At 35.5% G+C, this 18,892-nt stretch overlaps 1 protein-coding gene across 3 annotated transcripts in view; it reads left to right on the top strand.

The window, feature by feature from the left end:
* PCDH15 (protocadherin related 15) overlaps positions 1 to 18,892 on the top strand; it is a 952,630-nt gene that overhangs the window by 734,927 nt on the left and 198,811 nt on the right. The window lies entirely within an intron of this gene.

Here is an 18,892-nt window from a genome sequence, read left to right as displayed (position 1 = left end):
CTGTCATAGAGGCTTTCTGACATTCACACCACGCCCTGAGATTTTGATTGGCTGGTTTGAACTCACCAGTTTTCTCTCAGAGCCTTGCCAATGCTTAGAACAGCCACCAACTCCATAGTCTTTATTATTATCGTTGTCGCTACCTCTGTCAAACACTGGAGAGATTGCATAAGGCATACATGCCCTCATGCCTTTATGCCCTCCCAATTCACCACAGGGAGTGTCTTGGTAATTGTGCTGATACAACATGCCAGGTGGCCTTGATGCTATGTGGCCAGAAAGCCATTCGACTCCAGAACCCCACATAATATCTCTGGTGTCAAAAGTTCTACTGTGGATTCAATAAGAAAAATATCTATAGACAAAACATTCAGGCATAAATAGTTTTTTGAGAAGTTCAAGTAATACTAACAGGGAGGGAAGGAAGAGGTGCAGAGAAGAGAAGGCAGCCATTGAAGGGATTGCTACTAAACCAGCTATCGCTAGGAGAACTGGAGCTTAACCCAAGGGCAAATTCTAGGAAATGGTACAAAACACACGCCCCAGAATTATTGATCCTGAGAAGCGATGGAACTGGCAAATTCATATGCAAAATCCTGAGAGTTCTTGGTCATCGATGCTATGGATGGGGGTACATTTTTGGCTCTTCCTGCCTCCAGCACAAGCAAGCAGCCAGCTCTCTGGAATTTTTATATAAGGGCATTCAGTCAGACTGCAGATACCAGCAGGAAGTTGGCTAGAGAAGATACATGCTCTGAGGGATGTGTCTGGGACACTGATGGTTTCAATTACACTAAGCAAAAGCAAACAAGATGATAAAGTCTATAAAATGGGCATGTGCAGAGAACACAGAAAAGGGGTTGATGCTGAAGTTGACTCATGAAGGATGAATACCAGTGAGAAGGAAATTGGGAGGGGTTGGTAGCTGTCTAGAGAAAAGTAATTGCATGAATAAAAGCATAGACAAATGAGAGCACATGACGTGTCATAATTAGAGTAAATAAGACGTGCCACATCTTAAACATTTCTCTATGCCATGTTGTAGAAGGTGCTGGGGGGACCCTGGAGGGTCAGAGGTGTGGCAACATAAATTTTTATTTTATAAAGATTAGTCCTGAGTAGATCGTAATAAGAGATTCTAAATCCAAAAAGCTGAATTACAAGGCAATTATAATAACCTAGACATATGAGGCTTGAACTAATATAATAGTCTAATCACAATGATAATTAAATTACATTACAGTTGTCATTCTAGGATGCCACACTGATGAAAACTGAAAAATCTGTTTAATCATATCTATCAACTATTCAGATAAAATAAGCAAGTATTGAAATCAATTAGGAAAATTATTCTTCTGAATTTACTTATCATTGGAGAGATAAAGCCCATATGGAATATACAGCTAATAAGACATAATTAACCATTAATATGATGATTAATTTTCAGTTGATTTTATTTTTCCTTTCTCTTAACTTGCTTTTGGCACTTTTCCTAGTGATTCTTTGTCTTGGAAAAAATTTCAGCGTTAAGTTTTTTTTCTGTCTCTGGTTCTTAAAATTGATAAAAAATGGTCTCCATAATTTATTTCAGCATTAAGAACTGAAATATAGACCTTAGCACTCATAATTTGTCAGTAATTTTCCTGGGCTTTAGGCAGTAACATATTTTCATAAAAACTAAAATGAGTTTGAAAGTACAAAGGAAGATGAAAACATCCAAAGCAGGTGCATCCAACTGACTCTACAGTTCCAGAGAAGTTATAATGTCCGTAGAACGGAATTTTGATGCATCATAATGGTCTCCTGTTGCTACCTAATGATAATTATGTAATACATTAATTTCACTAAATGACTCATGCTCCGCTTATAAAATTTAATTTTAATTATCACCAAAAACTATTAAGACACACTTAAAACCAAGATATGCATGGTTAGTTATTGCACTGAATTTGAGTTACTGACTTTGAGTTTTGTTCTAATGATGTTTTAGTATAAATAGTCCAATATTTGGTTTTAAATGCTGAGGGAAGTTTTATTTACTTTTTATTCATTAAGGTAGTGTTGTAGTATCAAACTTTGTTAAAGAGGGAATGCTTCTGAAGCTATATTAATGGATTACACAGAGAAAAAAAGTTTTGTTGCCATATTAAAAGATAAACTACAACCAGTAATTTTTTAATGAAGAACTTACTCTCCACAGGGATAGTATAGCACACATGAGTTTGAAGATATTCTCTATAGCCTCAAAGCACTTGCAGTAGCAGTGTAGTCGGGAGAATAGATGTATAAAACCTAGGAAACACAGTAAGAATGGACTCTGTGTCTCTGTGTCAAGTGTCAAATGTGTCATACTGATTATTTACTAAAAGGAATGAGAAGCACCACAAAGGACTAAGGTAGCTATGTCAGGGTTCATGGAAAAATGTATCAATCTACAGAGCCTTGACAAATTAGTGAGATTCGAGGTTGAAATAAAAAGGAAATAAAGATACCAGGTGGAAGTGATACAAGAAAGAATTGAGCTGAAGAGGCAATTTGAGAACAAGTCAACTGTCTGACCATAATGGAAGATGTGTTTAGAGGAGTTCTGGAAAATTCATTAAAAACATATTGAGTTCAGATGGGGAAGACCAGAAAGGCCTGATGAAGTAGATGCTGGTACAAAGACTGTACGTGTCAGTGTAAGGTTTACAGCACTTCACAGGAGATAGAATCTGGAGGGTCTGTATGCATATTCTGACTCTGGACCACAAGCATACCGACAGTTCATCTTCAAAGTGGGTCTCAGATAGAAGAGGCCTCACACCAGCTACTGACAAACTCTCAGTTGATCCCAAATCTCTGAGTATGCAGATACCAAGCAGAACATGAGAGAGAGAGAGAGATTATGCAGTAGAGAAGATATATATATGATATATACATAGATATTATATATCATATATATAAATTATGTATGTATATATTTACTTATTGTTAAATAAGGTAAATAGTTGAGGGTAAAGCTGGTTTTATTGTTGGGATTATGTTATTTTAAACAAGTTTGGTAAACTGCTTGGATGTGTCTCCCAGATCCTATTTATTCCTGGGACTGAAGCACCTGCTGAGAACAATTCATCCTAATGAGTAAGAGTCCAGCAGATGAGTTTGGTCCCATTATGAACCTTGGCTCTTCAAAAGTGGGGAATGATGACACTTAGTCCAATATGGTGTCTGTCATTTCCATTTGTTTCCCCAACTAATGTCTGATGGGTTCAATCTTGAATCTGGGCTGGGGAGTGAGAAGAAGATAAAGGGAGATCTGTTTAAGCAAACATCGTCTTCCATTCAGGGTCACAAAGAGAATTTCTTTGTACTTGTCTAATAGAATTTAGCATGCGGGAGAATGAGATGGTGTTTTTACGTTGGCACACCTGCCTCCTCAGCAGGGGCTTCAGCACACCGCTGTGTGGGCTAATTTGGAATGAGTGGAAGTTGAGGGGAGGGCAGTGGAGAAAGAAAGCCTTGGAGCTCATTTGAAGGGTGTCTAGCATCTAGTTGAGGAGTTTCTTAGGGGCTGGAATTCTTCATCTCTGTTTGTCAGAGTAGCCCTAGGCATGAGGGCGGGCACAGATGCATCAGAGCAGGCATACTTGGAAACAACATAGCCTGTTAAGTTTAGACAAGGTTCTTAGAGTTGTGTACAATATAGAGTGAGCCTCAAGCCTCTTCCTGGCAAACTTCCAATTAACGCCTTGTAGAAATTCTTATGCTGAACTGACTTCTTTTAGCTCTAAGTAACAAAAATAGAGCCCTGAGTCAACAAAATGTTCTTCCAGTTCTAAAACAAAAGAGGTTGAATTTATTTAACCTGAAACAAATATTTTCCCAATATGAGACCTGCATGCTAAATCTTAGCTGAAATGAAGTGGTAGAGATTCAGTTTTAAACCCTTAAAGCAGTTTTAAAATCATTAGTACATGGCAGTGTTTAGTAGGATAGTGACGGTGTCATTCTAAAAAGAAATTGATATTTCCTTCAACTATACGATTTAATACTAAGCCAAATAAATCTGAACCTCAGTGGTCTGTCTCTGATTAATGTAGTTGTCGTCTCCCTGTGAGGGGTTCTAAAAATGAAATGGAGGTGGGAGCTTTATGGTGTTTTATTTATTTTTTGTAGCACACTGTGACACTCAATAGTGTCTAAAACTATAATACTTCTTTTTTAAGTGGGCCACAAGCGGGGAATTTCATGTGTTCTCTTGTCAAGTTGAACTATATAATGCAAACACTGGACTCAGTCGAGCAGAGAAAAAAGCCCACACAATTTGACAAATTGATAACGTCCATTTTAATGCTGCTACCTAAGAATATTTAGAAAGGAGATTTTTCTGTTGCTCGTGAATGTTTTTGAAACTTGGTGAAACTTTCAGATGTTCAATTAAGAGTTTAAAAATACGTTAGAAAATTCTGTGCATGTATTTTTACAATATTTGCTTGGCGCCTACCCTTTCAGCAACTTTTGGTCTTACTATCAGCTACTATAATGAATATGTGGACATGTTCATGCATTTGTGTGTATGTGTGTATAAATATTCATAGTTGTATAATCCCAGATGTACAATGAATGACATCCAGCCCCAATCCCATGGTCACCAATGACATCTTTCTTGCTAAATGTCATGTTTATCTGAATAACTTCACTGCTGCATTTGAAATGGATCTCTCATCTTCTTGAGACTCTACTACCTACTTGCTCCTGGTTTTTATGTTAGAACTCTGCCTTCCCTTTATCTTTTTGCTCCTTAAACTATTAAAAAAGAATGTATTATTCTGGGGCCAGCCTGAAGGCGTAGTGGTTAAGTTCAAGAACTCGACTTAGGTGGCCTGGGGTTTGCAGGTTCTGATCACAGGTATGGACCTAGCACCACTTATCAAGCCATGCTGTGGCGGTGTCCCACATAAAATAGAGGAAGATTGGCACAGGTGTTAGCTCAGGACCAATCTTCCTCACCAAAAACACAAATAAATAAAATAATGTATTATTCCTTTTTTCTTGCTTTATTAAGTAAGGTATAGTTGGTATACAAAAAAACTGCACATAATTAATTTATATAGTTTGGTGTGTTTGAGTTTGGACATGTATATACACCTGTGTTACCATCACCACAATCAAAGTAATAAATGTACCAATCATCTCCAGAATGAACTTTCGATGTGGAAGTATCTTCTCTGTCGTTCTTCTGATTCTACACATTCCTTTTGGAAAATTCCTTTTACATTAAAGCTCACAGTTATAATTATATTTGAATGCTGATGTCTCCCACAGCTATATCTTTAGCCCCTTCTGCTCCTTTAGCCTACAGCTTCAAATAGATATTTATCTATAAAACAAGCCCACTTGAATGTCCTATAGGCACCTCAAATTCAAGGTGTTTAATACTGAAACTTCATTTTCCCCAGAAAAGTTTCCTTTTTCTGAATTTTGAATCTTAGTTAATCATTCCCCAACACAAATGTTGGGGAGATATCCCACAGTTTCCCCTTTCTCCCTCACTGTCCATATCCAGTCAATCACCAATCTTGATAATTTTATATGTTTCAAATTGTTCTCAAATTCCCTCCTTCTCTCTCCAAACAATCACAGTGAGGCTCTCATTATTTCTCACCCGAACTATTGTTACAGCCTCTTAATTGGTCATCTTGACACTAGTCTTGACACCTCAGTGTAGGTGCTGGAATGATGTCTCTAACAAACATAGTTCAATTGTAGGAGATATTCCTCAGTGCAGCAAACAAGGCACATTTCCCACTACTACTTTTACAAGCTTGCCTCCAGTAATAATAACCTGAATGTAATTACTAATACATGTTCTCATAATGGTCTTATGTTTCTGCCTCGGCTCATGCCTCCCGCCTTGATTTCTTCTTTCTCCATTCTTTATCTAAATAACACATCCTTGAAAATTCTAGTCATATATAATCTCTTCCAGAAAACCTTTTCTGAAATTTTCTATGTCCTAAGTGTCCCCTACTCATGGTCCCATATTATACTGTGTACAACTTTTTGATAGTACTTACTAATGTCCACTGAAGTTACCTGTTTATCCAAATTTCTTGAATGCAGAGACTGTATCATATTGATCTTAAAAATCTCATTACCCAGCCCAGTACTTGGCTCTTTAACATGTTAAATTAAGCTAGACTTAATGAATTAAAAGTATCAAAAAGTAAATTTTTATACCGAAGATTCATAAATGTAGTAGAAAGAAAAGAGATATTACCCAGCCCAGTACTTGGCTCTTTAACATGTTAAATTAAGCTAGACTTAATGAATTAAAAGTATCAAAAAGTAAATTTTTATACCGAAGATTCATAAATGTAGTAGAAAGAAAAGAGATATAATAAATGTCCACATCTGAATGTACATATTTGACTTACCTTACTCACATACCCACAAGTAAATAAGTTCTCTTGATAAACAGAGAAAATTTTTCGATGTTGGTTATCTATGTTTTAGATAGATACTTTTAGAATTTTAGCATGTAAAATAGTACACATAGAGTTGACTTAAAAAGCAGCATTAATGCAAAGAACAATTAAAATTTATGTTGGTAAAGGGCAAAATATTTACCATCCATAAGACAGGGAAACAAATAATGAAGGATATTCCCAGGTGTAAGAAGATTATGTGGAGGAAAACTGTAGCAGACATGCCAGCAGCCTACTGGATCCCATATTTGGAGTTGTGTTTCCCATTCACCCATTTAAAATATATACACTATTTAAATTATTTAACATTTGTCTAAGAAGAAATACCAACTATTTTTGCCTCCCAAACTCCCGTTCCATTCATTTTGCTGTGCCTTTTAATGCTATATTACTTATTGATGAGATCCAACTTTATAAAAATTTGCCTCCTGTTTCATAGACAGATGAGAATTCATGGCTTATTCACTTTAGATGGATTCAGGTATCTTTCTCAACAAATGTTATAGCTCACCACAATTACTTACTTTGACTTTACTGCCTAACTGGGGCAATTAACTTTAGGTTTTGCAGGAAGGATTCCAACTGTTTCTGAAGCCTTTCATTAAGACTAAATCTTGCCTTCTAAACTTTGAGAAACATCTGTAATATATAGAACGTGATTTAAACATAAATGCACAGTTAAATAAATTGTTATAAAGTAAACAGAAATGTAAGTAAAACTCAGGTATATAATGCATCACCAGGAAAGCGCTCCACATTCTTCTTCCCAGTCGTGACCAATTTCCTCCACCTACAATTAACCACTGTGATAGTTTCTTGCTTTCTATTGTAGGTTTCCCAACTAAATAAGTATCCATAAATAGTATAGTTTAGTTTTGTCTTTTTTTAATGTATATAAACAGAATTGTAAAGTATGTTTGCTTTCATATTTACCTTCTTTCCTTCATCTTTATCTTGTGAAGATTCAACCATATTTCTGTTTATTCATGTATTTTATTTTCTGTATGTGGCTATGCCACAATTTCTTTTCATATTCTACTATTAATAAGTATTATGTACAGTACATAATACTTGATAAGGACAATAAATGATTAAATCACTTGTTTATGTATTTACTATTCTATACTTTTTATTGCTATTTTAGAGTACACTCTACTTATATTAAAAAAATTTATAAAACAGTGCACTGTGTTATGATGGCAGCAGCCTCATACTTATCTGCGTTCAGTGCATCTCTTGATTGCCTCATTTTCTCTTGCACGTGATTTAATCCGATGTCATTTTGTTCGTCATGGCCCCTAAGCATACAGAATCCACTACCAATGTTGCCAGTAAGAGGTCACATCGAGTGATTGACCTAGAAACAAAACTAAACGTGATTAAGGACTATGAAGGTGGAAAATCAGTGATGGTTATTGTTCTCCTGTCAAGCAGTCCCATTCCACCATAGCTACAATCTTGAGGAACTAGAGAAAAGTGACTAAAGGTCTTAAAGGGTCTGCTTCTGAAGGCAACACGACTAACAAAATTTTGAGAAGACCCTATATCAAACATGGAGAAACTTCTAATGACCTGGATTGAAAATCAGACACAGAAGCGCATCCTTCTCAGCACCATGACAATCGTGGCCAAAGCACAAAGTTTGTTTGTGATGTTGAAAGAAAAGGCTGGACCCTACTATGATGAATTTACTGCTAATTCCGGGTGGATTAAAAGATTCAAGAATAGTTATTCAGTAGATAATGCAAAAGGTGGTGGTGAGTCTGTGAGTGCTGATGTGAAGGCAGCTGAAGAATTTTTGGAAACTCTAGATAAGCTGATTGTGGAGGAGAATTACTGCCCAGAGCAAATATTCAATATGAATGAAACCTCCCTATTCTGGAAACAGATGCCTGAAAACGACTTTCATACATAAGGAGACCAAGTCAATGCCAGATTTCAAGGTTTTTAAGGACAGGATAACAGTCCTGCTTGGGGACAATGTTATAGGCTATAAATTGAGACTCTTTGTGATAGGGCACAGGGAGAACTCCAAGGTCTTCAAGTATACCAGTAAGCACACACTGCCAGTAGCCTACAGAAGCAATAAGAAGTCATGGAAAACTCAGCTCCTCTTCCCAGATGCCCTCCTTTGTTACTATGCCAGCAGAGTAGGTAAGTACTGTTTGGAGAATAACATACCTCTCAAGATTTTGCTTATTGTCAATAATGCTCCCAAACATCATCTTTTTATTGGTGATCTTCACCCCAATATCAAAGTGGTGTTAATTCCTGCAAATACTACCTCTTTGATCCAAACAATGGATCAGGGAGTTATAGCAGCTTTTAAGGCTTAATATCTGAGGAGGATCTTTACCCAGGCTATTGCTGCAACTGAGGAAGACACTGATGCAATTCTGGAAGGATTACCGCATCTTTGACTACATCAAGTCTTGGTCTTGGGGTGATATCACCAAGGGGTGTATGAATGGCATCTGGAAGTAAACACTCAAGAGGTTCCTCCATGACTTCAAAGGCTTTGTTAAGGATGAGGAGATTGCAAAAATCAATAAGGGAGTGCTTTAGATGGCAAACAACTTTAACCTGGGTGTGGATGAGGATGACATTGAGGAGCTCCTAGAGGTGGTTCTGAGGAATTGACTGAGGAGTTGGAACTGGAACAGGAACGCATAACTGAAGAAGACGCAAGAGCAAAGGATACCATAGGAGAAAAAAAAGAAAAAGAACCCCCAAGAAAATTCACAGTGAAGGGTATAACAGAAGTTTTTGAAGACGTCAACAAGCTCCTTAAAAAATTTGAAAATATGGACCCCAAAACTGAAAGTTTTCCATTAATAGAGAGAAATGTTCATGATGCATTATCTCCTTACAAGTAAATCTATGATGAAAAAAAGAAACAAACCAAGCAAACCCACCATGGATATATTTCTGAAAAGAGTGACACCCTCTCAAGAAGAGCTTCAGGCAGGTCCTTCATGGGGTATTCCAGAAGAAGGCGTTGTTATCATAGGAGATGGCAGCTCCATGCGTGTTACTGCCCCTGAAGACCTTCCAATGGGACAAGTGAGGGAGGTAGAAGACAGTGATATTGGTGATCCTGGCCCTGCGTAGGCCTAGGCTAATGTGTGTGTTTGTGTCTTAGTTTTTAACAAAAAAGTTTAAGAAGGAAAAAATAAATAAATAAATTTAAAAACAGGAGAAAGCTTAGAGAATAAGGATATTAAAGAAAGAAAATAATTTTGTACAGCTGTACGATGTGTTTGTGTTTTAAGCTAAATGTTATTACATAAGAGTCAAAAAGTTTATAAAGTAAAACAATTTCAGTAAGCTAAGGTTAATTTATTATTGAAGAAAGAAAATTATTTTTTTTATAAATTTAGTGTAGCCTAAGCTTACAGTGTTTATAAAGTCTACAGTAATGACAGTGATGTCCTAGGCCTTCACATTCACTCACCACTCATTCATGGCTCACCTAGAGCAACTTCCTATCCTGCAGGTTCCATTCATGGTAGACGCCCTACACAAGTGTACCATCTTTTATACCATATTTTTTACTGTACCATTCGTATGTTTAGCTATGCTTAGATAAACAAATACTTACCATTGTGTCACAGTTGCCTACAGTATGCAGTATAGTAACGTGCTGTACAGACCTGTAGCCTAGGAGCAATAGGCTATGCCATATAGCTTAGGTGTATGGTAGGCTATACCGTCTAGATTTGTGTAGGTACACACTGTGATTTTCACACAATGATGAAATCACCTAACGATGCATTCCTCAGAAGGTATCCCTGTTGCTAAGTGACGTATGAGTGTGACAGTAGGAGATTTCAATACCCCACTTTCAATAATGGATAGAACATCTAGACAGAAAATCAACAAGGAAACAGCAGACTTGAACGATGCTATAGACCAACTGGTCCTAACAGATATATACAGAATATTCCACCTGAAAGCAGCAGGACACACATACTTCTTGCGGGCACGTGGAATATTCTCCAGGATACGTCACATATTAGGTCACAAAACAAGTCTTAATACATTTAAGAAGATTGTGCCTCTGCCTAGAACATTCCATCTCTAACTCTTCATGTGATTCACCCCTTCATTCAAGTTTCAGAGATCTTAACCAGAGGATTTATTAGCATTTTAATGTCCGATATTACATATTGGACTACCTATATTCTTTCTGAAGGAAGAGATTTATAATGCCTTTTTTTCTTTTCTACTACTAAACATTTACTCTCTGCTTTAAAAGAAAAACACATAATTCATTGACGTTGTTAGGCGAATTTCTGATTCACTCTAGGTCAGTCTATCTTTTTTAAAAAATCTCCACTGCCTAAACAATTCTTGATTTGCCTTGAGAAAAGATAATGCAAGGTTTCATGTCCTTCTTTCAAGGACCTCCCACTTACCACAGAAGAGCGTTATCAATTGGGGACTCTGTTTTACAACACATAGATTTCAGATAAACTTCAAAGCCACACCAATAAATAGGAATTTCTGAACAAAATGATATATTTTTCACAGATAACATGTATATATATTTTTTATATGTCACTTGGGGCCACTAGGGCTCTTGATACATAAACAAAACTGAATGAAATCTAAGATCTCTGGTTGGAGTTGGCCTATTGGAGGAAGTTATGTTCTCACGGACTGGTTCCGTCTCTAAGTTCCTACTTCAGTGAATACTCTCTCTCTTTCATACCCTGAAATTGTATGTGTAAAATTTAATCCCTGCAGTGGTCAATTTTATTGCAATAATGCTTTGTAACATGTAACATCAAAGTCTTCATGACACACCACAGTGAATATTCATTTTTCTCACTCTCTGGTCTGTAGGTAGGTAGGGGTTCAAGTGGGTTTGGTTAATCTCAGATGGGTGTGGCTCCAGGCGATAGCTGGGGTTGAGGCCTGCTTCACAAGTCTCTCATTCTCTTTGCCCTGGCACCTACCTTGAAGGTGTTTTCATCATGAAGGTCAGGAATGCAAGACACTATGCCTAATCACATATGTAAATTTAAAGTCTACTCTAATGGGAGTTACTACAATGTCACTTGGCAAATGGAATGGGATGAAAAATTGAATAACGGAGAAAGTGGAAAACTGAACACAGTAATTCAACTTAACTTAATCCCTTTTTTATTTCCACTAGAATCTATTTACACAAGTTATTCATCAGAGAGTGGATTATGCTAGGACAATTAGAGAAGGTAGGAGCATTCAGGAAATACAAATAGCTTCTTATTGTTCAACACTGGTCTTCAGATTCTGCTGAGTATCCCAGTACTGATGATTTTTCATTCTCTTCTCAACCTGTATCACACATAGCCCTCAGTAAGCCCATCTTTGTGACTTTTCTCCATCCCTTTTCTTACTTCTTCTTCCCTGAAAGGAGAAAAAAAAGAAATATGTATATATTTATTTTTTAACTATACAACACTTTAATAATTATATTTTGTCTAGACTTTTGCAAACATTTATAGCTTCTATTCCTCATTTTTAATCCAAGGAGTAGCAAATCGATGTATTTTCCTCTGGGGAAAAATTTATTTCCTTTCTGAGAGGTCATTCTGGTAGAAGTTGTTAAAGAGGATTTTATAAAATTGTCCATAAACTATTTTTGAATTGTTGAAAGTAACTTTAAATCCTTCCTTAATTATGCAGGAGAAAAAATCTACATATGTATTTTAAAGTATATTGTTGCAAAGTGATCACAAAAATCCTGTTACTTTAAAATGTTTTGTTTGTTATTTTTACTATGGTTGCCATCTATTTGCATGTGTACCACATTGACAAAAAATTTAAAATATAAATGTGGATGAATAAATGAATATTCATTAGTACATTTTTTCTTAGAGTACTGCAAGGGAAGTCACACCAATAATATTGTGTATTTTACTGATAAGGTAATCAAGGGTCGGAAAAGTTATGTGACTTTCCCATTTCAGGCATTTATTTATTGATCCAACTACTATTTGAATTTGATTGTTCCTACTCCCAAAGCCAATTATATTTTTCTGCCACACTGCACTGCCTGTGTTGAAAACCTTCACTCCTCACCTTATCCAGTTGAGAAGTAAAGACAAATTTTTGTGGATAAGGATGTGAAAAAATTCTTTAAAAAAATAAAAAAAAAATTCCCTTAAGCCAAATAAATATATATAATGTTGCTTTAAATTTAATTTACTTTTATACTTATTTTCAGTTGTACATATGTTTCGATCATATTTCACTCTGATCCTTTCAGAGAAAAAAGTCCAATCATGAAAACTTACTTTTATGGTGTGTCCTAGTGACTAATGAGGAATTTAAGGCAGCTTTTAGTAAGTCCGTTCATAGTAGTGTATTTTACTTAAATGTACATATATTTATATTTATGTGTTGTTCATTTAATTTTTTTGAGGAAGATTAGCCCTGAGCTAACATCTGCTGCCAATCCTCCTCTTTTTGTTGAGGAAGGCTGGCCCTGAGCCAACATCTGTGCCCATCTTCCTTCACTTTATATGTGGGACGCCTGCCACAGTATGGCTTGCCAAGCAGTGCCATGTCCGCACCCGGGATCCGAACCGGTGAACCCAGGGCCTCCAAAGCAGAATGTGCGCACTTAACCGCTGCACTACCAGGCCTACCCCTATATGTTATATTTTTGACAAACAGCTGTTGCCTATGCTGCAGAAAATCACGTCTAACTTTTATCTATCAAGACTGGCTACTGTTCCCTGAAGAAATTGTCTGAGCTATATCATCATTAGTTTGGTGTTAATATAAATATAGCAACTAAAATAAATTTTAAAAGTATAAAATCTTAAAGGTGGTGGGGCTGGCCCTGTGGCCGAGTGGTTAAGATCGCGCGCTCCGCTGCAGGCGGCCCAGTGTTTCGTTGGTTCGAATCCTGGGCGCAGACATGGCTCTGCTCATCAGACCATGCTGAGGCAGCATCTCACATGCCACAACTGGAAGGACCCACAACGAAGGATATACAACTATGTACCGGGGGGCTTTGGGGAAAAAAAGGAAAAAATAAAAAAAAAAATCTTTAAAAAAAAATCTTAAAGGTGGAAAGCAGCATTCAAATAACTTCTCTAGAATGATCTTTTAATTTTAAGAATTAGGAGAATGAGAACCAAAGACCACGTGGCATGTTAGAATGAGGGCTCAAACTAAGATCTTTCATTTTCAAGTTTAGTGTCCTTCCAACTACGTCACATAGAGAAATCTATCTACTTTTCCAGTGCCCAGTAAGAATATTCTCACAGATCTTCATGGTATACTCTGTGTTAAGTATCTAAATTATGTCTCATCCTCTTAATCCCATTATATGAGATTGTATTACAGTAATACCATTTATTTTTTATACTTGAGTCATAATATGCCATTGTAATGATAAAACTCATATATACAAAGGAAAATCTGATTTTGCTCATGTATTTTATCTCTATCAATATATTAATTTAATTTTTAAAAGAAAAAATATAATTCCAGTATTTTCTAGGGAATCTCTGACATTGCCATTTTGAGTAAGACAAAGAGATTTTCATAAACCAAATTTCAAAATACAATTTACCATAAACTACCTAGAAAAGTTTATTTTTAAAATACCAAACATATGTATAATGAACAAATTGACCAAAATCATCTAAGAGAATAGTTTAGATGTTAGTACTATAAAGCAGGCTGGAAGGATCTATGTTTAACTCACTTTTTTTTCATCCTTATTGAAGTATAAATAACACATAAAACGGGACAGTATTTAAAGTATACAACATGATTGATATGTGTATACATTGTGAAAGGATTCCCTCAATAAGTGTGTAACTCACTTTTAGAACTTAATATAAGATCCACGAAGGGGAAAAATCTCTAATTACTGCTGATAAAACAGGTAGTTTAAAATGGCATGAGATGTCAATGTTATTGAGCTTATTATGTTCATACCACAATAATTTAAATTTTATAGGAAATTCAAAATAGCTGACTAGTCAAATCCAGGTTATTAAAGAAAAAAATGCCATATTGTGCAGCCCAACAAGTTTCAAATTTATGTCCCTTTGGAGCTGAATTTAGTCTTTTCCTCTGGAAGCCCAGAATTTGCTGGGATTGTTTACCACCTGGCCATTATCTTTATAGCTAGAGCTATGCAGTAGGGTATCATCTATTTCTCTGTCTTTGAATTTTCTTATTATTTAATTATACAATCAACATTCCATGGGATATAAAAGGAACATAATAAACAGGAAAAAGTAGTGAAATTAAGGGAAACCAGCAGAATCGTGGGATTACTAAATACACATTTGGAGAAATTTATGGACACCAGGTACTTCTTACCATTTCATTGTAGATAAAAATTAAACATAGAACAATAAAATGAAATTACCACAAAATTGGTTATTTATGAATTGCTTCACTTTCATTTATTTGCGCTCTTCATCAGACTGCATGGTACTGAACAATTTCTGCTTCACAGGACTTCTCTCTTGAGCAGTGGAAAGTTGAATGCTGATCGGAGGAATGGAGTAAGCACAAAGGTGAAGACTTGGGGGGGGGGGTAGGGATAGAGACACAAAGGTAAAATAGAAACAATAGAAAGACGACAAGATCCCAATGAGCAGGTTCTTCTTTGTCCTTTCAAATAAGGAATTTTTTAAATAATTCCAAAAAAGATAAGATATCTACCTTTACTTCTGAAATCCTGGATGATTTCACCATACCCTCCTCAAACTAATGGGACATCTAATCCAGGTAGAAATATTCATACCTAGAAAACTTTACATTCAATTTATGGTCTCACTAAACATTGCAGCTGCTCCCAGTCCTGAAGAGACTAAAAATCAATATTAGTGGATTGAAATAACATTATTCACAGGAAGAACTTAATGACTCAACATAGCTCAACAAAGTTTCATTGGTGACATAAATTTAGTTGACTTTTCTAAGCAAGTTTGCTTTTATGATTTTTCTTTTTGATAGCCACTCAATTAGAAATCACAAATCCCATGAGCTCAAGAATAATTCACAAGTGCATAAAATCTTCCACAGATTTAATATGGATCACTTGGTACTTTCAATTTTTATTTTAAAGAGATACTATACATAAAAATATTTATAGAAAATATTTTAGAATAATATCATCATATATTTTGCAATTTTATTTGTCCTGTGTGTGGCTTACTGTCAGCTTTTGAAATAAGAGTTGTTGAGAATACCTGGGACCTTGTTAGGATTTATTTAAAATAAACAGATGACAATAAATGAGTGCTAAATGAATTTTTGAGAGATTTTCAAGATTCTACACAGATTTGTGGGCATTTAGCCATAGTTGAGAATGTAGGAAGACATTTGTTATAAAAAAATTTAAAATAATATTAGCATTATTAACTAACATTTTTGATTGTTTGCTATATGCCAGATGCTGTTCCAAGTGCTTTCTGTGTTTTACCTCATTCAATACTCACAAAATCTGGTATGGTAGCTACCAATATTATCTCTACACCTACAGACTCTAAGAGGTGAATTATTTACCAAGACTGAGTGCCAAGTGGCAGAATCAGTTGCATCAAGCTGTGAAATCCTAAAGAACCTGTGTTTACCTTTGGAGTGTTAGGGTAGTATTCTGCATAAGAGCACTGACCTTGACATTGGACAGTCTGAGGTTCAAATTCCAGCTCTATCACTTAGCAACTCTATGACTTGGGGCAAATTATCTGATCTCCCTGAATCTGTCTCCTCATTTACAAAATGGAGAGAGTAGTTGTAGTTCATAGAGTCCCCTAAGCTTGAAGAAGAGAGTTCACAATCCCCCAAGCATAACAAGAACTCTAATAGCTAATGTGATAACAATAGTAGCGGCAACAGCAGTAACATTTTTACACTTGAAATTTGAGATCTACCTTGAGATTTATTTTAATCTTCATTCAGCCATCTATGGTATGAACCATTTTGCTAAGCTTTGTATTATCCGTACATTTCAAAATCACGTCCTTTATGCCTTCATAAAAGAGCTGACAGTGTTGCACCAATCACTAATTACTTATAGAAGCTTGCTGCTTGTCATCAGAGTCTTGTCCAGTTTGACCTTCAACTCGGGGATGATTCTTCAGTCAGATCTGAATCTAAATCATTATGCCCTCATCTAGGAAACATTTTTTCTATCTTAACAACTAAAATGTAATGAAAAATTGTCTCAAGAATTTTGCTGAAATCAAACTGTACTATATCTATTGCCATGGAGAAAAAATACAATTATTTTGTCATGACTTGTACTTAGCACAAGTAATGTGAAAGTCACCATGAGGCTTCCAACCTTCCTGACATTATTAGAGATGCAGTTTAGGAGCCGTGATGTGAGTTGAATGCCATTTCCTTTTTTGGCCCCTTAAGATTGGATTAAGTGCCTCTGTATGCTATCATACTTCACTGTACTTTTTTTCATAATACTCATTGAAATTCAAAACTGCCTTTTGCGTGACTTTTTTACCTTTATCTTCCCCATTAGAGTGTAATTTCCAGGAGGGCAGGTTAGAAGCTACTATATGCTGTAATTGTGCAATGCATCTTTACTTTATTACTGGAGTTTATTATTCCAGTAATTTTTTAAAAGGCAATTATTGTTTAATATCTACCTTTCCTGCCATGCTTCAAGTGACAATAGATCAAAGAGCACTTTGCTCCTGCCCTTCTTTACAGCCCCAGCCCCTAAAATGCTGTCCAGCTCCAATTCAACAATATATGTGAATAAATGAGTGAATGAAATCGTGTATAATTTAGTCACATCAAATTTAAACAATTGTTTTGTATTTTTGTGCATCAATATGTTCTTTCTAATGTAAGAGTGGGAAAAATAACCATGTTCAAAAAATTCAGTTAATATTTTCTGAAATGGAATCTCAGTTCAACACTAAAGCATTCATGTGGACAAGGCACATTCTATGCTCTTTTAGAATTTACATTCTATAGCAGAAGAATAAATGCAAATAATTGTATACAATGCAATGTAAAAAGTGCTGAGACCAGCATGTGCAAAGTGCTATCGGATCAGAGAAAAGTGGAAACTAATTTTATTGAACTCTCAGCATTTAAAGATTATATAAATATGTTTTTATTTATTTTTGTTCATTTGGTTTTATTTGATAAAAATAGCATTGTTTCTGTGTCTGTACAATATGTTTTAGAAAAGTGCTCCATTGAGAAAATGCTCTTTTTATAACATGCTTTCCTGAGAGGCAAAAAGGATTTCCTGTGTCTTTACCCCTGCGGTGTTTTTTCCTCCTTTATTATTCTCAAGCGTAGGCTTTCTGATTTCAAACAATGTTTAGTATTAAGTGTGTACCTCTACTTTAGGGCTTCTTTAAATAGATTTCTTGCCTATTTCGATTTGTATGAAATCCCAAAACGCCTAGTTAAAAGTTTCCTCCAACAGCAGAACATTGCTTAAATTTTAGAGCAAGTACTGGCATCCAAATCTTTACATATTGACACACTCAGCTTTTCTGAAGCCTGCCATTATATAACTAGACAAAACTACATTCTGTGTGTGAGGCATGGACAATTTTACACAGAATTCGAAATCCACATTTGAAATGTGACTGTTAGTCTAATGGCCGTGTTTTTCCATCATCTCTCTGAACCTGGTATTATATGGTGACAAGCCTGCTTTTATAAAGCATCTACTTAAGTAAAACCAATAATGGCAAGGAAGAGAAGATGATCTTGGTTTATTCTAGATGCTATAGTGTTCTTTTTGAGACAGATAAAGATTAATTTTACTTTATGTCTGAGACCAGTATTTATCTTACTAGTTGAGCAAAGTTTATAATTTTTTCTTCATGTTCATGTCAGTTTTCAATGAAGTTAATTTTAGGTCATCAGAGCAGATTGGCATGAAGGGTGAGATTTAAGACATGTATGCTATGGTATTGTATATTTCTTAGCATATTAGTTATCATATAGATTAGCATATATCACTATAATAAACAGAGCAAGAGAGAAAGTAGGGGGAGTGATGAATTAGGAAAAGCAAAAGTTTTAAAATAGGAAAAATCTGGGTTGGAGTTTTATTTCTGCTACTTACTAGCTGTACAAGTTGGTCAATTTATTCAAGTTCTTTTAACATTGGTTTTTCCCATCAGTAAAGTGAAGGTGATTATAATAACTTCCTTCTAGTTTTGAGGTGATTAAAAGAGAGAATGTACACAAAAGCAGCTTATAAACTAGAAAGTGCTAAACAAATATCAGTTACTATGTATATGTTCACACTTATACGTGATTATGTCTAATTGGCACGTAGCACTTTATTAGCATGTTTACTCAACATCCAACTTTATTCACAGAACATATTTAGTAACGGAATATAGCGAAGTCTTGACATAATGCGTCATATTTTAGCTTATTTTTTAAATAAGTAATTGTGACATTTT

The sequence above is a fragment of the Equus caballus genome, chromosome 1 (genome assembly GCF_041296265.1).
Source record: "Equus caballus isolate H_3958 breed thoroughbred chromosome 1, TB-T2T, whole genome shotgun sequence".
Lineage (NCBI taxonomy): Eukaryota > Metazoa > Chordata > Mammalia > Perissodactyla > Equidae > Equus > Equus caballus.
The sequence above is the reverse complement of the archived record's forward strand: the minus strand, read 5'-3'. Positions and strand labels throughout refer to the sequence as shown.